At 39.1% G+C, this 24255-nt stretch overlaps 1 protein-coding gene across 6 annotated transcripts in view; it reads left to right on the top strand.

Annotated features, from left to right (window-relative positions):
- ANKRD6 (ankyrin repeat domain 6) overlaps positions 1-24255 on the top strand; it is a 110148-nt gene that overhangs the window by 41109 nt on the left and 44784 nt on the right. For 5 of the 6 annotated variants that reach the window (XM_090136013.1, XM_090136015.1, XM_090136010.1 and 2 more), the window contains one exon: positions 23495-23657. The gene's annotated coding sequence lies outside the window, so the exon portion shown is untranslated. Of the gene's footprint in view, positions 1-2805; positions 2919-23494; positions 23658-24255 lie in introns of all 6 variants that reach the window. The other variant, XM_090136012.1, reaches the window with a different exon arrangement.

The raw sequence follows: 24255 nt of genomic DNA, 5'->3' as shown, positions 1-24255 counted from the left end.
TTCCAACTCAAAGGATTCAGTGATTCTATGATACTGAAGTAGCTCAAATTTGGGTTTTTTGTAGTCTTGGGCCTATTGGAGTAAAAATACATTTTCCTTCCAAATAAATATCCAGATAAGTAGAAGATTTTGCTTCCTCTTTTTTTTTCAGCTAGACGAACCGTTTGAACAAGTAACGTGTTGGGTATTCACCTGGCTTCATGTGACTCATCTTGCTTAGAGCCACTGCTTTAAAGCCTCCTTTCTAGAAACACATTTAAATGTCATTGCAGTGTTCTTTGTAGCGGGTAGAAGTTTCCAGTGCCTGTTTAATGTTTCTGGTGCGTGTTCCTCAGACATAGCAGCATGAGTGATGCTCCTTTTCTTTATTGCTTCTATCTCTTGCTGTTCCACCTACTTAGAGGCTTTTTTAACACTAAAAAAATATAATTGTTTAAAGCCTTTATTGTTTCTGCTATGTTTTCCCAAAGTGCATTGTGAGGTACGTTGCCTTTGCAATGAATGGTTGGAAGGGACCATCTCACTGACACAGAAGAGCTTTTTCATCTGAACAGCTCAGAGGCAGCTTTGCTTGCCTTCTTTCTGTGTCCCTTGCTGTGGATATCTATGGATTTAACTTTGCTGTTTTTCACAAAACTCTGATGTTGCCAGTTTCTCTGAAGCAGATTTCTCTGGGCAGCACCTCTGCCTTTCTTGTCCATCTACAGAACCGCCTCTCGGTGGGATTGTGGTGGCCTTTCTCTTTCGCCTTCCTTCCAGGCAAGGTAATGACAAATGCCAGGCACCTATAAGATGATAGTTGATTCCTTTCTGTGTGCAGTGCTGGCTACAGAAGCACATGCACCTTACCTGACATAGCTAGTGGATCAATGTTGCTAGGACAAACCTTTGGTCTCTGTTGAAGCAGAAACAAATCTTGATGCTTCATTCCTACCATGCCTGAAGCTTGCTAAAAAAACCCCAAACAGTCTTTTCTTCCCAGCCTAACTGGTTCAGCATGAGCTCCAGCTTTTCCTCAGACGAACAGAGAGAGCAAAATACACCTGTTCTGGCAGGTCATTGTATATCAGAGATGCTGTGAACATACAGCTACACTGTGGAAACAGGCAAGTGTTTCTGATTTGAGTAAATTCCTAGAAAAATATAAAACAAAATCTCCTTAAGAAACATCCAGAACTACTTTAGGCTTTATGTGTACCTCATATATCTGAGTAGATGTCAGGGACTTGATGTGCAGAGTCCCATGCAATGTGCCTGGAGATCAGTGATATCTAATGCCTGCTCTGAGCGTGGCTGCTGGCTGTGGTTCTGCATTTCCTTCTTGTCAGACCTGACAGACCTGTGCTTCTGGGAATTCAGTATCTGACAGTAATAAGAATCAAGACAAAAATCCTCTGGCTCAAGATAAACTTAGGTGGCACGAAGGATATGGACGGGTAGAAATGCACTTGAAGAGTAGGTATTACAGAATTGCTCTCTCCATGAAGGGTGCTTGTCTGTTTGCTGTGTTGGCAGTGCACCACCCCAAAATTTACTGATTTCATCCTAAATCACAAGTTAGTAGCAGCCATAAACATCTGCCTCTACCTTTCAGTTGGTCTTATATCTGTTTTTAATATTTAAGTGTAGTAATGTGAGCTTTGATCCCAGCATCTCTCTGCAAAACCTGCGCTACTGCTGTATCAACTGGTCTGGGTAAGAATCCCAGGTCCATATCAAGATTTACTTCTTTTTAATGCTTTAAGCTCTGTGGCTAGCAGAAAGTGGGAGCTTTCTTCAGCAGTGGTGCTGTAGACTACGAAACCAAAAGTTAGACCTCAGAAAGAGGGTATTTCTGAGTGTGCCTGTACCCTCTGTTTAGAGAGGAAGGCATCCAGGATGAGCTAAATTCTTGCAGCTTTGCCAAATGAGCTGTGACATGTCATGCACTTATTCATGATACTGCAAGTTAATCAGCTAGCAGTTACTTTCCTGGGTGAAACACATTTAAACTACAGTGAAGGAGAGGGCTGTGATTTATTTTTATTGTTTTTCCCCATTATATTTGCATACTGCAGTATGAAATATGAGAAACTATATATAATGATTTATTTTCTTCATAGGACACCATAAATGAAGAGGGAGGTTTTTTTTTTTTTTTTTTTTTTTTTTTTTTTTTTAAAGAATGCTTTTAGTGATACCAGGTTCTTTGAAAAACCAGGAGGAGCTTAGATCTGGGTGCTCCAAATGAGCATGTTGTTACCTTTATACTGAGTATAGCAATATATTTTTGTGTTGGGTAATACACAAATATCATCTGAATATGCCTTTGTTTTATTCTCATTCCCAGCTCAGTATTAAGTAAATGGTTGTAAGATTCTCCATCAGAGGTTTTGAGATACTTTTCTTTTCTTCTAGGTTTCAGAGTGATTTTGATGTAATAATTTGTTTGATAGAGTATTTGTTTTCAAACAAAGGACTTAATGAAATAGTGTTATACTTGCCATTACAGATCAGCTGTACTTTTGCTGTTGTTGGTTTGTAAATCAGGGTGGTCTAATTTATTGAAGGTGCAAACTCAGTTCTTGTGTTCAACTTTGCTTACACTGATGAGAAGCTCAACATAAATTTGAGAAAAACACGGGTAAAAACTAAGCATACTGCATTAACGATACGAGTGTGACTTAGGGGCACCTGAAGAATTAAAAGATAAATATAGCCTGCAGTCCGTGTGTAACAGACTCATGCATGCCAGTTTACAAAGTATGAGAAGTTTGGAAGGTAATGAAGTAGTGACTGAAGAACTGTGTTTTCCTTGTTTGCCAGCCTGTGCACGTGTGCATGTTTTCCAGACGGCTGTGCTGGGGACAGTGGGGCTGCCTGGCACTGGAGCAGGTCAGAGCACTGGGACCATACTGGTTGCTTCATCCCAGCATCTGGTGAGGTTAAGCATTAGCACTGCTGTTAATGAACAGCATGAATGTTTAATTTGCGGATGTGAGTGAATATTTCGGGTTGGTTTTGTTTCCTCTGGTGTGTGGCCAACAAAGCTGTCGGGAGGAACAAAGCCTTCCGGACTGCCTACCATATAGATTAATTTACAGCTGCCAGTTTATATTAGTTGTTCTACTTATTCTGCTTGAGTGCTTTTTTGAGGAGAAGAGTAATTCTTAGCTGATTGTCTTGCAAAGAGAAAGGAATTAACTGTAAAGCAAACAAACTGGAGCTAATGAAGCAAGCATTTAGCTGCTGAGTTGTTTTCCTCCCTTTGCTGATAATTCTGTGCTATTTCAAAGGACTGAAGTTAGAAAACAGAACGTAAGTTGGATTTTGAACATTGAGTTTAGCCTGCTGCATTGTGCTTTGATGAGACAGGGTGACCCTGTGGAGCTTTTTCACCGTCTCTTTCTGTACCCTTTGGGAAATGAGTGCTTAGGTGGGCAATGCACTCCTAGTTCTAGCCCAGCTTCTTATCTGCCATTTGAAAACCCAGCTGTGCTGTGCATTTTGATCAGTGTACATCTCTCGCCTGTGGAGTTCCTAAAATGCTGTACGTTTATCAGGAGCTCACCATGCCCCTCATTATGTGGTGTTTCCCTGTAATTCTCATTCTGTTAGTCTCATGGTAATACATGATGGGCTCAGGCCTCCTGGACTATTACCAATTTTATATTCATAAAGAGATCTGCATCCTTTTAGAGGTGACTCTGTGCATTAGCACAGGTTATCTGTGAAAACATGAAAGAAATGGGAGAGTTTGTCCAAGAGCATGGCTGAGAGCAGCCAGCTTCACCCTTGGCTTCCTCCCACAGAGTCACAATAAAGCCCAGCATCTGAAGTTGTTGCTCAGGAGAGCTAAACTAGTTCAGAAGGGTATTAGTTTGTTTACTTACAGCAGAATCAGACTCACTGGGAGATGCTCCCTTCTTCACTACATCCAGCAGAGCTGAAGCTCTTTGTTGGCAAATTACTGACAATGGGATTAAACTGGGATTTTAATGGCTAAATATAATCTCTTATAATCCTGCAGAAAGGGTTCCTTCTCTCCCTTCATTGGCCCAGATTGCAGAATGGAGAATAACGCAGACTTTCTGGGCCTATTTGAAAGTCACATGGATGGTAGTGAGACATGAAGCATCCCAGGAGTTAAGAACAATCCTTCCACTGATGGAGGTAGTAAGGGAACCTGTCCAGAGAAACTTTGGAAGCCCCATCCTTAGAAGTGATCCAGGCCAGGTTGGATGGGGCTTTGGGCAGCCTGATCTAGTGGAACTAAAAGATCTTGAAGGTCCCTTCCACCCAAAAAACTGAGCCCGTGAGGTGAGCAGAGCAGAGCCACTGTATGTGGTGATGTTCCTAGTGACTCAGCTTCCCTGCTTCTTAGGCAGTTTGAGGAAGTAATGTTGCTGGTTTGTGGAAATAGTCTCTTGCTCATTATAACAAATGTTCCTTTATATAATCTACTCCTAAAAATTCAGGTGGTGGTACTTAAAATAGCTTGTGTATTTTGATGCAAGTGATAAGAGACATACACCATGCACAGATAGAGGTGTATGCATATGTGTGACATATACACACACGTTTACACATCTATTTTTCTGGTGAAAAAGTGGTTTTTCTTCACAATAGGTTAACTAGCAGAGGGCAAGGTGTCTGCCTGTGATGTCTGCTTTCTTATGTTCCTGTTGGACTTTGGCTTTGGAGCTTGCAGGTGTCTGACTGTGGCAGTCACACAGGTGTTTGCTATGCAGTATGTAGCTCCATTTGAGAAATACTTTCTACTTCTTTATGGATCTCTATTCTTTTGAAAATCTTGTAATTAATTTGGAAATTCCCACTTAAAGAATGTTGTTCCTTTAGCTGTTTCATAGCAACTGTTGGAAGTATGTGTGTGCTGCATTTCGTAAGAATGTTGAATGTGTCAGAAGCTGTTTGTTATGTACTATGTGAAAGGCTTCAAAACCTTACAAGCTGGTCTTGTGTTTCTAAGACTGTGGCAAAATTGAGTTGGTACTGTTTTATTTTGAAGTGTACATTGTCACGCAGGGAGTACTAACTATTAAAAACAAACTATCAACCCACACAAAGCAGACTAAGACTCAAAATAAAACAAAATTCTAAAAAAGAAACAACAACAAAAAAGCCAAACAAACCTCAAAAAGAAACAAAACACAACCCCCCACACATTCAAAAACTACTCTGTTTCTTTATTACTTTTTCTATTAACTACTTTTCAATGCAATCAAAAACTGGTCAGTTTGAATGCTTTTGTGTTCTTTAGAGAAGTAGTGCTTCTCTAAACTGTGTGATCCAGTTGATGTTGGACTTTACCATTTTTACTGGAAGGATGACCAATGTTATGATTTAAGATGGATATGTTGCATAGGGCACTTGGCTGCAGTAGCAGTGGTGTTACCCAGGTGTGCTTAGGCTTGTGGCAAAGTGTCTCTCAACTTTACAAGGACTCCATCAGAAAAATACTTGTTAGTAGAAAAAGAGAAGTTATCCTTCGAACGGTAGATATAGTTTATTTATTTATTGAGAGTCAGTATTCCTAAAATTTAAGTTACAATTTCATAAAAATGTTTACAGTGAGGGTGGTGAGGCACTGGAACAGGTTGCCCAGAGATGCAGTGGATGTTCCATCACTGGAGAACTTTCAAAGTGAGGCTGGACCAGGCTCTGGGCAACCTGATCTCGCTGTGGATGTCCCTGTTTATTGCAAGGGAGTTGGACTAGATGGCTTTTAAAGGCCCTTACCAACACTAAGTATTGTAGGATTCTATGATTTTATAAAAATAAACATAAGTAAAAGTCAATTTGCAACATATTTCAAAACCTGTATTTCCTACAATTTCGCAATGGCAGTTTCAATATAAATGTTGAAAGAATGCCTACTCGCTGCTGGAGTTTTAAAGACATTAAGGCCATGAATGATGAAAATCAATGACTATGGGTGTGGATGTAGATGTTGTAGAAATAATAAGCTTCAGCGAACAATATGCTTTCCTGAAGATTTAGGGAGATATTCCTTGCATTGTTTAGTTTAATTCAGTTTCACGTTCAAGTAATTCAGAATGGAGAAACTAATTTATGTATGGTCCAGCAAGAAAACTCTTCTGCCTCCTTTAGTATAAAGTAAAAATAAGATATGAGGGCCTGAGAGGTAATATTTCTGAAATGTTGAAGGATAACCTCACAATAGTGAACTAAATATTAAAAAGGAAAAACATGCTCCATGTTTTTTTTTACTTTCTTGTAACCAGTGCTTGGAGTGATCTTGGAAAAATGAATAAAACTATTCTAAAACACCATTTTTCTACACTGTAATTGAAATGGAATTTGCCTCTAAAAGCATATCTGCACAATCTGGAGATGTAATAGCTGTATCAAAGACTATGCCCAACAATTGACTGTTTTCTAATACTCTCTATTAAACAGACATTTATGAAAACATAGTAAATCAAAATAGTTATTTCAAATTTTACTACAACGTATTTTGTGTTCTCCTTGCTAACAAGTGTTGTGATTTCACCTTTCTTAAATCACACGCTCATCTGGTTTGGGTGCTTTCCAGATACACAGCCTTGTATGGTCTCCCATGTTGAATCTGATTCTTGTATGTTCCTGACTGTGTCAAAAAGCTGCAGTTCTGCTCACAGGACTAGTGTGCTGCTTCTGAGGATTTCAGACAGGTGGAAGAATGGCTTTTTTGAAGGGCAGCACTGCGTGGGAAGCCTTTGTGAACTGTCCAGAGTGCAACACTGAGGAGAATAAATCACCTGCCTCTATATACCTGCAGTAGTGCCTGTGTGGGATGCTTCACTGGTTGGAAGTGTTTTGCATCATTTCTTCTAAGTTATGTGTTATGTTAGCTGCTTTTAGACTTATGTAATACACATAAACCAGCAAATGTTTATGTTCTGCAGTAGTTCTCCTCCTTAAAACAACAAAAAAAAGCCCATAAAGACCCATGAGCCATTCTCCCCTTCAGTGGGTTGCTATAATGTAGGTCAAGATGGACAAAAACCTGCCCTGTTTCAAGTTCAGTGAAAAGCAATTTTCTCAAAAATATAACACGGGTTTGTTATTGTAATGGTTTCCCATGGTTTCAGCACACTATGGTTTTAAGTCCTTCCCAACTGAATTAACTTGTTGAAAAATAACTGAGGCAGGGACAGACTGATCAAAAGACTCTCTGGTCTTCCTTGAGATGCTACATCTCATTCCAGTCATACTTTGTCACTGTTTTTTTTCTTTGATTTGATGGTAGGTCGCTTCACTGTTGACGTCTCATTCAACTTGGAAAAGTCTCTTGGGATTCCTGACATCTACTGAACTGTTTTATTGGCACTGTTTTTTCATTCCTACCTTTTCTTGCTTGCGTGTGGAAGTTCTTCAGATGAACAGGACTTCTATTATTCTTTAAAATGGGGCTGCCACTTTGCAGGTGAAGAAAACTTTAAATCCGTTATGGGGCTAGAGGGCTGGCTGGTACTGATTAGCTATTGAGAATGATTCACCTCACAGCTGTGGATTTTACACCCTGGGGACATTCTGGTTTTGCTGCCATGTGCTGGAGCTTTAGGCAGTCTAACTGCTACCCCTCATTGCTTTTGTTGAAGTGGTGTATAATAACCCTGTGTAATACTGCCATTACATAGTTTTCTTCCTGTTCTAGTATAAATAAACTGATCAGATATTTGTTTTTCTTAAGTTGTGGAAAAGATATGGGCATTTAAATTCTTTCAGTGCCTTTTTTTTTTTTTTTTTTTTGCCTGTTATTGACTTATTGTTTTGTTGGGTTTTTTTTCTCCTTTTCCTATTTTTTCTTTCAGAAATTCCTTACTGTTATCTTTGGCTAGGATACATTAGTTATTAGTCTATTTGTTGTTTCATGTTACAGCTAAACAAAGAATCAGGCAGTTTTATTAACCATTAAACACGCACGCAACCATCAGAGTTAAAAATGAAAAAACCTTAAGAACTGAGTATGTGGGAGAGAGCAATGCATGACTTTAGTCCATGCAGTTTTTTTTCTCTGCTCCATTTTTGTATGCATCTAAAGTAATTAAACTTAACAAACGTCATTACAAACAAGTGTGGAGATTCTTAATTCCATTCTTTCTCCTTCATTGTGGAAAAACTATCTAAGGAACTATCGAAGGCTTCATCCTTGTGTACACACTAAAGGGAAGTTGACCTGCTGTGCAGATAAACACAGCACAGGAATCCACAAGGAACTTCTGTCTGTTTCCATAAGTTTGTTCTGCAGTCACTTGAAGGCACCCATGGTTGGGTGATAGGAATTAGTGTCATTTGTTTGTCTTCTGGGGTAAAGATATATATATATATATATATATATATCAGTATGGTTGTGAAGGAGAGAATTGGGGTATTGTGAATATCAGAGTACGTTGTGAAATATGGATGGGGGAAAAGAGAGAATCTGCCAGCTTGTTGATTTGAGTGAATTCCTGGACCCAGTGCTCCTAAAACTCCCCATATTTTAGAGACAGTCAAATAAATGGCATTTTGTGGGTTAGCCTGTGTGTTGTTAACCTAAAGAGCTCTGCTGTTTTAATGTGGAGGGCACCTCATTCCCACGGTCATACTGCTCTATAGCCTTTTGTTCATCTTTGCCTCTCTTTTTCACCCCTTTTGGATGGAGAAGCATAAATCTCTTTGAAATATCCAGCTAAAATGTCAAAGTACTTAATGAAACAGTGACACAGCTAGTTACAATCATCACAAAATTTAAACAAAGAGTAAACTAAGCCAGCAAATTTGCAGATATAAAAATACATTTTCTATTAAGAACGGTAACAGTTGTTCAGTGTCTGTGTATGGTAGTCCCTTGCAATATATAGTTCTAATATGTATGCCTAGCAGTGCATGTGCAGTTGGCTCAATTAATGTTCTTTTGGCAACCATAGCTTTGAATTGCCTGACTTTTATGTGCTTAAAATTCTCACCTAATATTTTTGCCTGGTCTCGTGTTTTTCCATCTGAAAGTAGCAAAGACACTGGCAAAAGGAAGGATGGAAGACACGATGGAGAAATGGTGTAACTACCTTAAATGCATATTTGAATGGATAGGGGTTTTTTTATTTTTATTTTTTAATTTGTATTCTGTAATTATATCACGAGCCAGTGATCCCGTTCACTTGAAAGAACACAGCCAATTTTTAAACTGCAGAGATTAGATCCATCAGAAGGAATTCTTAAGTGTGCAATATTATACACAGCTAGTATTGGGGAAAACTCATAAACTAACTGATCTGAGATCCAGAAAGGGTCTTATATTCTGTGATAGAAAAAGTAGAAGCCGTTTGCAAATAGAAACAATAATAAGCCTACTGCTGACTATCAGGAGCTGGAGTGAAATCCAAACCCATCAAAGTTAACAGCAAATTCCCAATGACTTAACTGGGTCAAGAATCACACTTATTTTCTACTTAAAGTTTCGCATTTGTGAGATTAAATCTACTCAAAGTGGTGCAGAGTGTTTTTGCTTAATGATGCCAAATGAGGGATAAATGAATAGTGGTTAAAAGGCGCAGGAAATCACACAGCCCACACGTAGCTCAGGACCATAATTACAGCTCAGAAGACAGGCTACAGACAGGTTCTAGCTCTTTCTTCAAGACTGTGGAAGCCTTGAAATAGCACAGTCTTTCTTTTGTGGACGGCCAGCTCCTTGTAAGATATGGCATTCACACTGCCAAGGCTGAGGTGTAAAACCGGAGGTGAGCTCCCTTTGTAGTCAGAGGAAGGATCAGAAAGAACCTGCAACTATGACAGTATTACCTCAGTTTCTCTTTCTACATTAACTGCAGAAGGAAATTAAACTACTTTAAACTAAATCTTGTATAAAGTTAGATAAAGTATATCCAGCCAGGTCACTATTGTGAGGCTTTAACAGAGACACATGCATACAGTCTTGCACCTCCAGTTAGTTTATAGGGAATGATTTGAGGGAATGACTAACATATTATCTGTAAATTGTGTAAGATAGCAATGTAGTGAGTGAGAGGAACAAGAAACCACAGAAAGTTGGCTGACGGCTCCAGGGTTTTTTCTGCTCTTTCCCCTTGCTCCTGTGTGGATCAGTAAGAAAGGAGAGCAGTAAGGTTAAGGTTTTTGTGTTGTTTTTTTTTTTTTTTGCCATCATTGAGCGATATTCCTTTGACACATGCAATTTACTTGGAAAAGCTTAAGAAGCCCTAATAGCAGAGAGTCCTAGCAGAGCTGACACTAATGGCCTCCTCTGTTGTCAGTCTGAACAAAGGGATTCAGAGCTGAGTGAACACAGAGACCCAATTGCTGGTGCTGTTCTAGGAAGGCAGGTAGGTCGGAGCTGCGAGACAGGGAGGATTTTGCCAGTCCTCTTTAAGCTGAGGACTAATTTGATATTTTTACCCCAATAGCCAAACGCAGGTGTCGTGAAAGAAACTCCTTGTATCATGACCTGGGAATACATATTACTGAATACTCTTCAGGTATTAACCATATGGTACACTTTATTAAGCCCAGCTAGTTCTGCTGTTTTGCACTTTGTAAATCATCTTTTCTTGGTCAAAATTCTTATCTGAGGTGCAAAGGCACAAAATAGCTTTGCAGGATGAGACTGAGTGATGGATACGTTGTGAGTGCATTGCAGTGAATTCGCAAAAATGCCTGAAAGTAAGCAGAGCCACTGTTGATGCTTTCCAATGGAGCTCTGATATATTTAGTTAATAACTCAAGCATTATCTGTGGACAGCTAAACAATTTCCTTTCTGAATGCTATACCTTCAGTGTACTACAAAGCATGGTGGCATTTCTCTTTTGCCCTTCTTCTTTTAGGGCATGTTTGTACCATCAATCTAATGTTCAGTTAAAAATTACATTGCAGCAGCATGTGCTGAATGTTTCCTGTCTGTTTTCTGTGGCTGATGTGTAGGAGGCTTTAATTGCCTCTCACCTCTCTGTAAGATTGGTCCTTTTTTCAAAAATGTTGCTTGTATAGCATGACAGACCAAAAAATTCTGAGTAGCTGATTTGCTAAGATTCTGTTGCATTGATAAATCAGTTATTAAAAATAAATAATAATAAAAAGAAGAAATCCCTTAGGATTAAAAGTAAAAACTAAATAAGAGTTGTGGCAGCAGTATCACCATTGCCTAAACTTACCAGTCTTGGCTTGATAAGTCACTGTATTTTTTGACATCACTGAGTACTTTGCCAAATGCACCAGGTGAATGTTAGATACCTACATTTTGAAGACAGAAGTAGGTTGCTTTGCATCTTATTTACTGAATGTAGGTATATGAATATATTTAATTGAGGGTTCTACTGAGGAACAATTCTGCTCTTGTATAATGTAATAGCTAGTATTTATGCTGCTATATATATATAAGATGCATAACAAATACTGTTTTTGGCTAAAAAAAGAACTCATACAGCTTAATTTGTATGCTTTTCTGTATGCATTCAGAGTACAAATGAACTGTGTATGCCAGATGCATGCTATGTGACATTGGCAGCAGCAGCTCAGAGGTGAGGATAGCTTTATAAGTGTTTAAGATTCACATTTTCTTATGTTTAAATTCTTGTCCTGGTTTGGTAAATGAAAGTCTTGTTGTCCATTTCCAGTGATTAGAATTTGCTCCTTTATGTATATCACAGTAATGGAGCTGTTTTCTAATTGAGCAGAGCATCCATCAGAAGCGCAAGTTTTTGTAGCTGAGGAAGATCTGATATTGAAAGCTGGCATAATTCATTCATTGACAATTTGTTCATAAAAGTCTGTTTTCAGGGAAACTGAGAAAGAGAGACTTTATAACATACTCTTGGAAATTCAGAAATTGAATTATGTAGTTAGTGAGCTTACAAATACTACTTATTGTTAACATCCCCTGAATCATTCAAATTGCCTGATTTAGTGGCTGGCAACCCTGTCTGCGGCAGAGGGGTTGGAACTAGATGATATTTGAGGTCCCTTCCAACCCAAGCCATTCTGTGATTCTATGAAAGCTCCTGTTAAAGCAGAAACAGATAATCTTTTTTCTTCTGGAATACAGTATATCAGGACGCATCTATAAGTGCATGTGCAGTGGAAAGTTGCATATAGCATAACAATTCAGTTTTGCGCAGTCAGTTTAGGCTGCAGCCAGCACCAGTACCACACTGCATGCTTGCAAGGCCCTGGAGACATGGCATAACTGCAGTGATGTGCCCTGCTGTTTGCTTGGGCGTGAATCACAGCTCCTCCTATGCACTCAGCTGTGAACTTGTTTGGGTGGACAAGATAAGGCTCTGTTGTTTCTGGGGAGTCTCTCCTTGCCCTGGATGTAGAAACAGCTAGATTTCACCATGCATTATTAAAGAGTCCAGAACTGGTGCTGGGAAGTGCCTGGTGCTGGAATGGTAGCAGTGGTTTGCAGCAGTAGAAGGGGATCACTGGCACAAGCATGCAGACAGAAATTATTATTATTTTTCTGTTGTTATTGTTACTGTTATATTTTAGAATCATAGAATGCCTTGGATTGGAAGAGACCTTAAAGATCATCTAATTCCCAGCCCCCTGCCATGGGCAGAATTGCCAGCCACCACATCCGTATGTCCAGGATCCCATCCAATCTGGCCTTATGTGCCTCCAGGGATGGGGCATCCGCAGAAGTAATTTTAAATAGTAAATTAAAAAAAGTGATGTTCTGTTCCAGAAGTACTCTTTTCTGGTTTAATAAAAAAAAAATAAAAAATAAAAAACCAACCCAAAAAAACCAATGTAGTGAAACTTCTTCAAGGAAGGCTTGCACGACTAAGACAGAAGAAAGTGGGATATAATCGCCTTATCCCTCCCTGCTCAAGATAGTTAGAACTACCTCCTCCTAAATGGACAGGCATTTTTCAAATGTGGGAAATAACCGTATCTTTCTTGAGTTATGTGCACTAAGCAAATCTGACAGTTTATAGGGATGCAGTAATTTATTATAAATATTTACTTAAGTGTTGCCTGGGTTGTTTTCAGAAGGCGAAAGCAGGGAGCGGTAGACTGAGATAATATCTCTGCTATGAATTCTAAGAGATATTCCAGTCTTTTGTTTTAAGCAATGAACATAGGGAAAAATGAGAGCTTCCAAAGGGTTACTCTAATATGGCAGTCTGACAATTGATTAATTCACCTTTTAGCTCTCATTCTGTTGGGTAAATCCTGTAGAGTGAAATGTTCAGGTTTACCAGAAAGTCTTAAGTCAGGCAGTATGTAAGTTAAAAGCTGGAATTTCTTAACAACTTGTGAATGAGTCAGTGCATATGTCATAATAACATAACTTACACAGTTGATCCCTTGGGGCTATGTTTGTTTCTTTATTCTATACCAAGCATCCTTCTGGTAATTTAGGGACATTAAAAGATGTGTGATTTTTTTGCTAATGCACAATCTTTCTCTTCTCTCTGTCATCTCTCTGACATTCCTGCAGAGTGCTCCTCAGCTGGCTTTGTGCTGATGCTAAACTCAGTGCTTGGCTTCGTGTCACTGTGGAGCTGCCCGGATTTGTTCTCAGACATGGCATAAGTTCTCTTGGTTTGGAGGTGACGTAAAAACAGCAAACAAGGGGAAAAGCAATGGAGCAGTAGAAAAAGGGCAAAAAGGTAAAATATTTCAGGAGGAATTTCTGGGTATATTGGGGTGAAGGCAGGAAAAGGTGAGGCTGAATCAGTAGCACCCTGTAAATACTCTCCATCTTTTTATTTCAGGCCAGCTATGATTTTTTTCAAAATATATTGACAGCTTGATTTGGACTTATTTTTGCAGGAAAGTATGTTTTGATATTAAATGTGAAAAATACAAAGGGTCACTGATGGAATGTTTTTTTCAACACAAAGCTAAGATTCTGAACCTAAGTAAAAATATTCCAATTTTTTTTTTCCATATATGCTCTTTATGATATTTTTTTCTGCCATTTTCATGAATCTTTGGTTTTCAAACTGCCTTTCTTGGACAATAAAAGTGAGGAACTGGTGTTTTGCTGTCTGGCAGCACACAGGTTCTCACCAGGTTCCCGTAAATGATCCCAAAGTGAATGCATTTACACCAGTAGTTTGCAGCAACCTCTTGTAGGTGCACTGTAAACTAATTGTACATTTCAGAAGTATATAGCCATGTGTAAATGAATTATAAAAGAGGAAAATGTCCTGTTTGATCCACTAAATTGAATTGAGGATTCACAGAAAGTGCTGATCTGCATCTCCACGAAGAAAGGGAGACTGAGAAGCTTAGTGGCTGTAGCACAAAGAAAGGAAGCAAAGTATTGTATTAGCAAGCTGATTAAGGGCAGATGACTGACAGGATATGGGTTTTGAGATGGAGGCTTGAAAAGATAGAAGTAGAACAGAGAGCAGAAAAAGAACAGCTCAGTGTCACTTAAAAATGGCAAGTGAGATCCTTTCCTGTTCAGGCTTTTTTCATGTTTTTAATTACTTTTTAATATTTTCTTTTATTCTTAGTTCCTCACTTTGTAATCTGAGAGAAAAATGGGGTATGCTATGACTGCCTCTTCACATTTCTTATAAAATTAATGCTGAAAACTGCCTCACATACAAATATCTAACTATATGTGTTTAAATGTAAAATAATGATTTTACAGTAAAAGATCTAGTCTTATCATTACTGTCCCCGAATTCTATTGCAGGGGAACATGAAGTGTGAGTAAAAAGCAATTCAACTCAGGCACTCCCAATTGAAATTCATAAGCATGAAAAATCGAGACTGAATCTGATTTCTCCTCTATAGAATTCTGCTTTCTGGCAGCCCACAAGGATGAAAACCAGCAAGTAGATACAAATTTCAAAAAAGAAATGGTTCAAAGAAATGGTTTTTGACATGAAATGTCTATTGAAGAAAAACAATTTTTCTCATGCTGTTGTTCGCTTTCTGCATTCTGGAGGACTACAGTGTTATTCTGCCATCTTTCAGCCACTGCATTTATGATAATAGTCATGGCAGGGTTGTTTTGCTCAAGCTTCCAGTTTTGGATTCCTGATTGGTCACATCTGGTCACAACTGCAGTTGCTATGGACTGAGGAAACTTGAAAACATTGATTTGGCCAAATGGAACCCCACCTGAATTTTGAAGTGCTTACTTTTCATGTGATGAACAATGTGGGAAGCAGTATTACATGAGTAATGTCTGTCCTTCAGCAGTCTCCTGTATGTGCAAGTGATGGGAAGGTGCAGAATTACTCACTGTTGCCCATCATTTCATTTTGAATGTTGAACAACAGGTGTAGTATGGCAGATTTCCCTTTTTCAATTAAAAAAAAAAAAAAAAAAAAAGACAACAAGCAAGGATATCTGACCATTTGTGCCTTTTTAGTCTCATTGCAATGTTTTAGCTTCATGTATATGCATGTATGTGTTCAAGCAAATCTGTGGCTGCCAGGTGATGCCAGGCTGCTTCAGCCTCACCTCCATAGTAACCTTCCTGCAGCCCAAGGTTAGTGGCAGAGAGAGGTGCCAAGACTGTCAGCATTAAGAAGTTCTTTGCTAAGCAAGGAGTGTACTAATTGCTAATGAGCTGACACTTTGCTCATCCATTGGAAAGGCACTACCAGTCCCTTGCAGTACTGGTGCCAGTATTTCTGTCAGACTTATCTAACAGTAAAGGACATGTGTCCAAATTATTGGCAGTGACTTGAAGTCCAAAAATTCTCCAAGCAAGCCAGTGAAGTGTATAAATAAACAAGCAAACAAAGATAACTGCCCATGTCGGAGTCAGACCCAAAGGTCTATAGATTCTGTGTTAAACTATCCCATAGAATACACTGATATACTAACTGCCAACTAGGTTTTTTAGTTCTGTGTACCATGTAAGCTCCTGTCATAGCTGATAATGTTGGGGGACCATATCATGCAGGTAAGAGCTTGCATCTTATTAGTGCCATCAGTTATTCCCTTTTAATCAATTTAATACACTGTTCAGTACTTAGCACTAAAGTGCTGAAAAGATAGATATTTTCTTCAAAAAATAGAGTTGAGCTTATTTTAATGTGCAGCAACATCCTGAAAACAGTGCAAGTTTACCATCCTTTTTATCCTGTAGAGCTGATGTGTTTCAGTTGTTAGAGTCATAACTGTCAGGAATGAAGAAAAATCCCAACAATGACAAGGTCTTTAGGAACTGCCTAGGAGAGTATATCTCTAACAAATCTGTCTGTGGAGATGCCACTAAGAAGACAAACTTCATTCTCAGTAAAGGCTGTAGTGGTAGAATAAAGGAGAAAAATGTGGCCTTTGCATTCCAGATGTTTTTGCTGTTCTGAAAGCTGTTAGAAAAACTTACTTTATTTTTAAATTGAACAAGTCTAAAATGGACTCACTGAGACCTGTTATATTCTCTGGACCATGCTCACTAAACCAATTTCAGGCTGCAATAGTCTTTAACAAATAATGTGTAAGCTACCTGCATGTTGTGACATTTTCATACATTGTAGTCTGTATTCCAGCTACCAGTTGCCAGATGAATATTTGTGAAGATGTGAAGTTATTTTGGTTAGTCAGGGGACAGTATAGAATTTCCAGAAATTATAGATAAGAAATAAGATACCCAAGTAAACTCATGCTAGCTGTGTTTCTGATGAACCTGGTGAGGTGAATGGAATCTTAGAGCTAATCAAAGTTAAATTGAGTTAGGTTTAATTAGGTTTTCAAAACTAATGTTTCTATTGGTTTTGTTTGTTTTTTAAAGGAACCTGCTGTTCTTCCAGTTACCAGTTCCAGTTAGTTAGAACAACATGCAACCTGTTTTCCTTTTACAGCCTCTGAGACATTTTAGGAACCTCTTCTCAGGGTATGCCATTTACAGCAGAGTAACAGGAGTGTGTAGGCTCATCCAAGAAGGAATAACAAAAAATAGAAATGAACTGAACAGTAGTATCTTCTGATGGTGTTCAAACTCTAGAGGTTACCAATTGAGAAATCTACTTCATTTGAAATGTTTATGTAGTGATACAAGAAGTTATGCTATGAAGGTATTTTGACCACTTTTATGGAAACAGCCGTTGTCAGTGTGTTTTTGTGTGTGGAAAAGGTAGAAGTTACATAAATTCAGTAATAGTGTGAACCTGTGTAATCGTAGTTACGTTCTCTGTGGTGTGGCATATCTTAATACAAGAGCACTGACCCTGTAAAAAGCCATGTCAAAAATTGTAGGAACTTGAAGTAAAAAAGAAATATTGATTTAAAAAAAAAAAAAAAGATATTAAAAAAATACATAGCTATAGAATGTTAATTGGATTTGTTACCTTTTAAAAATGAATTTTTTAAACTGTATTTGAATTTAAGAGGCAGAGTAGGTGTATTACATTTTCTATCACTCTTTAATTTTGTGTGGATAATACATATCTAAGGTCAGGTAGCCTTATTTGCTCATTACATGTTGGTTGGATGGAACCTCAAGTGGCCATCTAGTCCAGTCTCTTGCTTGAAGGAAACCTATCGCTGCACCAGTTCAGGACGGCCCTGGCTTTGTCCAGCTGAGCCTTGGATATTTCCAGGGAAGATTCTGCCATGTCTCTTCGTCACCTGTTTGAGCAATACACTACCTTCCTAATGTCCATTGTGAATCCCCCAAACTTCAACTTGCCGTTTTGTCCCTTGTTAAATCATCTTTCTCTACTTAAAAATGTTTGGCTGTGCTTGGTATGTGCAGAGATCTGGTGGAAGACATTACTTATGAAGGCTGAGGGTGAAAAAAACCAAAACAGGTTGAATGCCTCAGACTGCTAGTATTTGGCTAGAAGGTTGAACTCAGTAGGTTGTTTTCTCCATTCATGAATGAACTAACTATTTCTGTGCCCTTCCTTTTCCTGTTAATGTACATTACTGCAATTTTGAGAGGAGCAGCAGTCCAGGAAGGCATATGAGCAGAATTGTTCAGTATAGAAATCGCTATTTTCTAAATTGGGTACTAAAATCAGGTACCTGAGTTTAATTCTGTGGCTTGAACACTTAGATTTATATTCCAATTTGCTAAGTATCAGCATAGTTCCTGTTAAGCTAAAATATGTAGCCCTAAAGACATGGCCTGTACTATAAAGCAGCTGGAGTAAATGGAAAGCAACAAATCTTTTTACGTGACTTGTGAAAACAGCCCATGCTTTGTTTCCATCACTTAGTCTAATGACAATAAGTTAATCCACAGATACTTGGAATTTGTCAAAGAAACTAAAACATGATTTAAATCTTGAAACGAAGTATGAACAGGAATGTAACAGCCAACACTTGTATTGTTTGCAAGAATTTCTTAAATGTGTTACTAGTTAGTGATGACTTAAATTATACAGCAAAAGATAAAAGGAGCTGAACATGGATCTTGTTAAGTTAATCTTTTTATGCATCCTCTGAATTAAGTAACACTCTAGGTTCACTGTTAACTCCATTTTGTTTTGTTAACAGTTTGTTTGGGTGGAACATACTAGAAAAAGATATCTAGATTTATGCTGTGAGGAGAAAAAGGCTGGCTTAGACAGCTTTTGTTAAATTGTAGTTTCAGTTAGGATCAGTGTGGTGTTTGGATTAAAAACCAAGGTGGAATTGCCAGGTCTTGTTTTGTTTAGTTCGGCTGAGCTTATTTTTCCTCAGACGTGCTGAGGGTCCTTGCAGTGCAGGGCCACGCATCCAGCAGCACGTCTGGGGTAACAGAAGAATGTATCAAATGTTTGTGTTTCACCTTGTCAAGCCTTGTAAATGGGATGTGAGGCCCACAGCTCTTGGTTCCCTTTTTGAGTTCTTTCCTGGAGAGGCCATGGTGCACGGTCAATAGCAGAAGCAGCACTGGGCAAGGCCCTCCCTGCTGCGAGCCGTGCTGCCAAGTGTGGCCCAGGACATGAGTCTCACTCCTCAGGTACCGTGGCCATGTGCAGCCTCTCACACACAACACCTTCTGGCATGTGCTTTGGAGGAGGAGCTGGAGCTAGCAAGGCTGGGCCCAGCAAGCACATGTATTGCTGCTTTACTTGGGTTAGGACAGTCCTGCATATCAATGCAGCAGCCTTTCTGTTTGCATTAGGCATCTGCAATGTAAGTGTGGTTCCATGGCTGTGATTCTTCTGCTATTGCCTGTTTAGTTATCAGCAGCTATTTTTTTTTCTTTTGTCTTATTTACATGCTTACTAGAGCGTCAGATTACATGCTCTTTCTTACAGAAATAACAGCTGAAGAAATATGAGCAAGGATTTTAAAGCATAGCATCTAAACTTCCCAGGGGTATTTTAAAGAACTATGAGATCTTCACTCTGCCTTAAAGAAAAGAACTTGTAGAACAGTGAGTTCGTTTTAACTGTGGATAAAGAAGCAAATAGTGAGTTTGTGTAAAATAAAATTAGAAGAAGAAGCAAGAATAAGATGATCAAAAATCATGCTGGTGCCCACATAACTGGTAAAACAGACCTGAGGTGCAGGCCAGCTGTATGGTTAGAGAGGTAGGCACTGGCTTCTTTAGCCATGGTCATACCTTGTAATTTATTTTTTTTGTGTGTGTGTTACATGGAGATTTGGATTGCTTGGGTAAAAGGAATTTTGAGAATATCTAGCTGTCTGACAGGTATAATATATTTCTCCTTCTTACATTTAAGTACATGTACATACTATTTCAAATAATGATGTTTTTAACATGTGCCCCACTGAGAGTTCTATTTTTTTTTTTTTTGTCTGTGAGTTGTTTTCTCTCCCTTCTGTTAAAAAAAAAAAATAGTAAAAAATCTTCCTAAATCATAAAAAGCATTTGTAAGTGGAGAATAACTATACTAGTCATAAATTAATTCTGCTTCTGTTTGAACTCTACAATAACTGAAAGATTTTCTTACAGAAATTACTGTTGCCATTTCCCATTTCCATTGAATTTCTCATGACAGACAAATGAAAAAGCCATTATTATGTAGTCAGCAAAACAGTAGAAAAAGGTCAAGACAAAGACATAAATAATAGTTTTGTGATGTCTTTCTGTATTACCAGGTTTTTGTGCATAAACACATCTGATCTGAATGCATGGAGGAAAAGATAGGCAAGTGGCTGAATTATGTGGGGATGTTAATTAGTAGTAATTGGGGATGGCGAGGTCTTACAATAGCATTTTCTAATTGAAGTCACAGAACTGGCATTTCAGCAATGATTTCTGCTTCAAAGATCAAGAGAGATTATTTATTCTTTGCACTTTCCTGTCTGCAGCTCTCAGAAGTTCAAGCAGGCCAAGTGACTTCCATCACTTGCGAACACTGCTGAGAAGAGCAGTGAAACAGCACTGGGACCCAAGGGATCATTTCCCTTGTGCAGCCACCATCTCTGAGGTAGAGTGTTTAGGCACCTCTCTAACTGTAAGGGAAGGAGGTGACCACTGCTCCCGTTCTGTTTAACACAAAGGTTTGAAAATGCATCATTCTTTCAAAGCAAAGCAACAACAAAACCCCATGCTACACAGACAGTGACATTTGTATAATATGAATGTGAGTTTTCTGAAGGATGTGCTTGTTGTTGGAGTCCATACATTGCTTTGCAGCCTTTCTTTCTCCTGTATGTAAGGACAGTGTGGTGCAACTAATCCAGAAATCCACCTCCCATTAGTGGCCTAAAGCAGATATGTAGTGAAGTGTGCAAGAATAGGGCAAGCATGAAGAAATCTTATAGCTCATACTTTCTTTTTTTCTTTCATAATGCTTATATGGCTAACTCACTTTACTATAGTCACTTGCAGAAATATGCTATCAAAGATTTCCATTCTTCTTCCTATGTGACTCTCCCTTCTGGTTATACACAGATGCTTTTATGGAGCCCAACAGAAACAGTGACTCAGTGTTGATAACAAGCTGTTGTTTGGTACTTGACATGTGAGCACTGGCTTAGTCCTTCATTGTCCCTGATGGACAGCCAAGTCTTTGGGGTCTTGCTTTTCAGACTCACATAGCCAAAGAAAGGATGCAAATGGTTTATCATGTCAACAATAGAAGAGCTTGAATTGTGTCAGATTCTAGGCCATGTTTAGCAGCCCTGTGGTCCAGAACTGGTTGTTCTCCACAATCTGAGATGATTATCATCTTATTCAGTAGGAAGCTGGTCATTTAAGCTTCCCACAAGCAAATAACCACCTGTTATTGAATGTACTTCTTCACTGCTTGCAAATAAACAATTAAGTCTTTAGTCATCTTTATCTTTTTTAGGGTATAATGAGAATAATGGGTATATATTCTTATCATTCTAGTAAAAATAGAAGAATGTTTCTGAGGCTTTGAGATTTTGTCCAGCTCCTTGGAAGTTTATTTGTGCAACTGAGGACACAATCAAATTCCAACACCACTCAGTAAAACATGGAAACCACTTTGTGTAAGCTTCCATGAAAAAAATATCTGGAAGTGTAAGCTGACTATACTGCTGCTGTGGATATAAGGGGAAAGAAAAACTTAATTTATAAGGAGGCTTTTTTCCCCCAAAATGTGTTGTGTCTGTTGCCAGTCCTTGCTATATCAGTGTCCAGCTTCAGCTGGTGAGAAGAGGCCGGGGAGCAGCCCTCTTGGTGCTTGTCAGGGCTTGTATATGCTCTCAAAATGAAGATGGTGTGGGAGAGTGCACTTTTGCAGTTTATCTGATAAACAAGCAATATTCCTGAGGGAGCTGCAGGTACTTCTGAGTAACTGTTTCTTACCACAGCAGAAGTGATTTTTATGCAGGTCTGCCATCTTTTCCCTTGCTGTTTTCTTAAAGAAAAGATATTGAGGGGAACTTGTGTTAAATTCAGTGACACCTTGAAATAGCTGTCTATAGCTACAGTACCAGACCTCCACACACTGAGTTGATTAAGCTGCTGGTTGCACTGTTTATTTCCCATAAAAAAAAAAAAAAGGAGTGAGACTAAAAGCACCCCAGGGAATGGTTTTAAGGTAAAAGATGGGAAATTTAGATTGGATGTTAGGAAGAAATTCTTTATTCAGAGGGTGGTGAGGCGCTGGCACAGCTCCCAGCAAAGCTGTGGATTCTCCATCCCTGGAAGTGTTCAAGGAGGCCCTGGGCAGCCTGAGCTGGTGAGCTGCACACTGCCCATGGCAGATGGGCTGACTGGGCTTTGAGATCTCTTCCAAACCAAGCCATGCTATGATTTTATGACTCTGTGAATCAGCTGCACTGAAGAGCTACTGGGTGACTTTAAACTCTATTCTTTGAACTCACATCAGTATATGTAGGATGAGGGCTGACCTTTCAACATGGTGGTCACTTCTGTGCAGGAGTGACTGATGGGAGGAAGAGGTGAAATTCTTTTTTCTTATCCTTGGATCACTGCTGACCCATGGGATGTTGGATGAACGCTTTAAGCAGTTATTAAAAGAAGCCATGGCAATTTTACTGAGCCCCACCTAGTAATTCTCACATTTCTGCTGTCTTCTCCAGCTGTTTGCACAGCGTGGGAAGTCTGATGAGTTTTAAAGTCTTAACAGTTTAATTCCTTTCCCAGGTGATTTTCTAAGCTTGACCTCTTTCCCTACCCAGGTTGTCATACAATCAGTGCACATGCCTGCACTGGGAAAAAAGACAGTGCAGGTCTGAGAGCAAACAAAGTATAAGAGGAGGATGCTGCTCTGGCGTCAGCATTAGCCAAAGCATTCAGGAGACTGCACTAGAGATAGGTTTGTTTGTGGCTTTTTTGGTCCCAACTCATGGGATAGTTCATTCCTTATGGGTCAGTTTGTCTATGGAGGGGGCTGGCCTGGTGATGTGGGCTGCCCTGACACCCAGGAGCTGCTTGCTCCACTACATGAGGCAGTGGAAATAACTTCAGTACCAATGCATACACGATAAATTATGACCCTGGGCATGTAGAGAGCTATTGCTTTGACTGGGTAGGCCTGTGAATCTTATCTATTCTTTCTGCCAGCAACTCACAAATATGGCAATGGTAGTCTCTTTGAAGGTTGGACTTCCAGAAGGAAGTAATAACAAGTATGGCAACAAAGAAATCTAAAAAGTAGCAAGAAAGGGGAGCAGGTGTAAGTATTTGTGGAAAGAGAACAAGAGAAGGATCATGGGCTGAAAATGGAAGCTTGAGTATCCCTAATGAGTTCCTTTAGCCAGTGAAAAGTCTATTCGCTTACATCCTGAAATGGAAGATATGAACTGAGATGACAGTACAGTGTCACGGAGAATGGTAAGAGAGAGAAGCAGAATGAGTCCTTTTCCTGATTTTATTTGGCATATGATTTCTGGGAAGTTACCAAGGCCTATATCTGATTTTCCTTGCTCGTGTAATCATGCAGTTCCCATTGATGGCATTTTCAAGTATCAGTCAGCACAACCCAAACCGTCAAGCCATGCTTTAAACTTGTTTTGTTTGCAGTGGGAAGTGCCTGTGAAAACTTCAGGAGGAAATAACTCGTTTTGACCAGTTGTATTTAGGCAGTTCTATGTTGCAGTGGGCACTGGTGTTAAATTTCTTTTCTCCACAATGTGATTTGACATTCCATTTATTACGTGTTTCTACTTTTGCAGAAGCAGTGTACCTACTGTGGTACAGAAACGCACTGGTGCTGTCAGCATTGGAAAAGACTGAACTTGCCATCTTGCCATCTCTGTTAACCCTCACCAGAGGCTGCCCAGCAAGTCACAGCTGTAAAATGTTCATCAGAGAAAACTAAACAATAGATCTTTGAGAGTAAGTAACAAGTAAATCTGCCTTTTTTTTTTTTTTTTTTTTGTCTTCAACACTTTGAAAATAGGTTTGTCAGAAATGTGTTCGGAAATGCACAAAAATTCCTGAGTAAATAACCAAGTTAGAAGAGCTCGGTTTTAAATGAGGGGCCGAGATATTATCACACTGCAGTGTCCTTTGAAGTATGCAGTCCCTTGCCTCCCCTGCTGTCCGTTTATACCCCTGTTGAAATGCATGTCTAAGTTCAGCGCTGGTGAGATAAATTGGCCAGCGTTGTACTGAAATGAAATTTCTCTAAGTGAGAAGTTGGAGACTCATCCCCTGTGCTCTGTGTAGGCTAAGGCAGCAGAAAATGGCATGAGATTCAGTGATTTGTCACTCCCCACCAGGGGAAAGTTCCTTTCATGGAGTGCTTGATGAGCTATTTTTCTAAGCTAATATACATTATAGGCTGTTAACTTTTAATGCATGATACAAAATTGCTGGCTCCTGAACCTTAAGTGAAAGCAAGCTTTGTGTCTTCTGAGGCTATCCTAACAGCAAATATGTTAAAATGAAAGGTTTGCTTGACATGTCAACACACCTGCAATTCTGATATACC

This window comes from Phasianus colchicus, chromosome 2 (genome assembly GCF_987193195.1).
Source record: "Phasianus colchicus chromosome 2, bPhaCol1.hap1.1, whole genome shotgun sequence".
Taxonomy (NCBI): Eukaryota; Metazoa; Chordata; class Aves; order Galliformes; family Phasianidae; genus Phasianus; species Phasianus colchicus.
The sequence above is the reverse complement of the archived record's forward strand: the minus strand, read 5'-3'. Positions and strand labels throughout refer to the sequence as shown.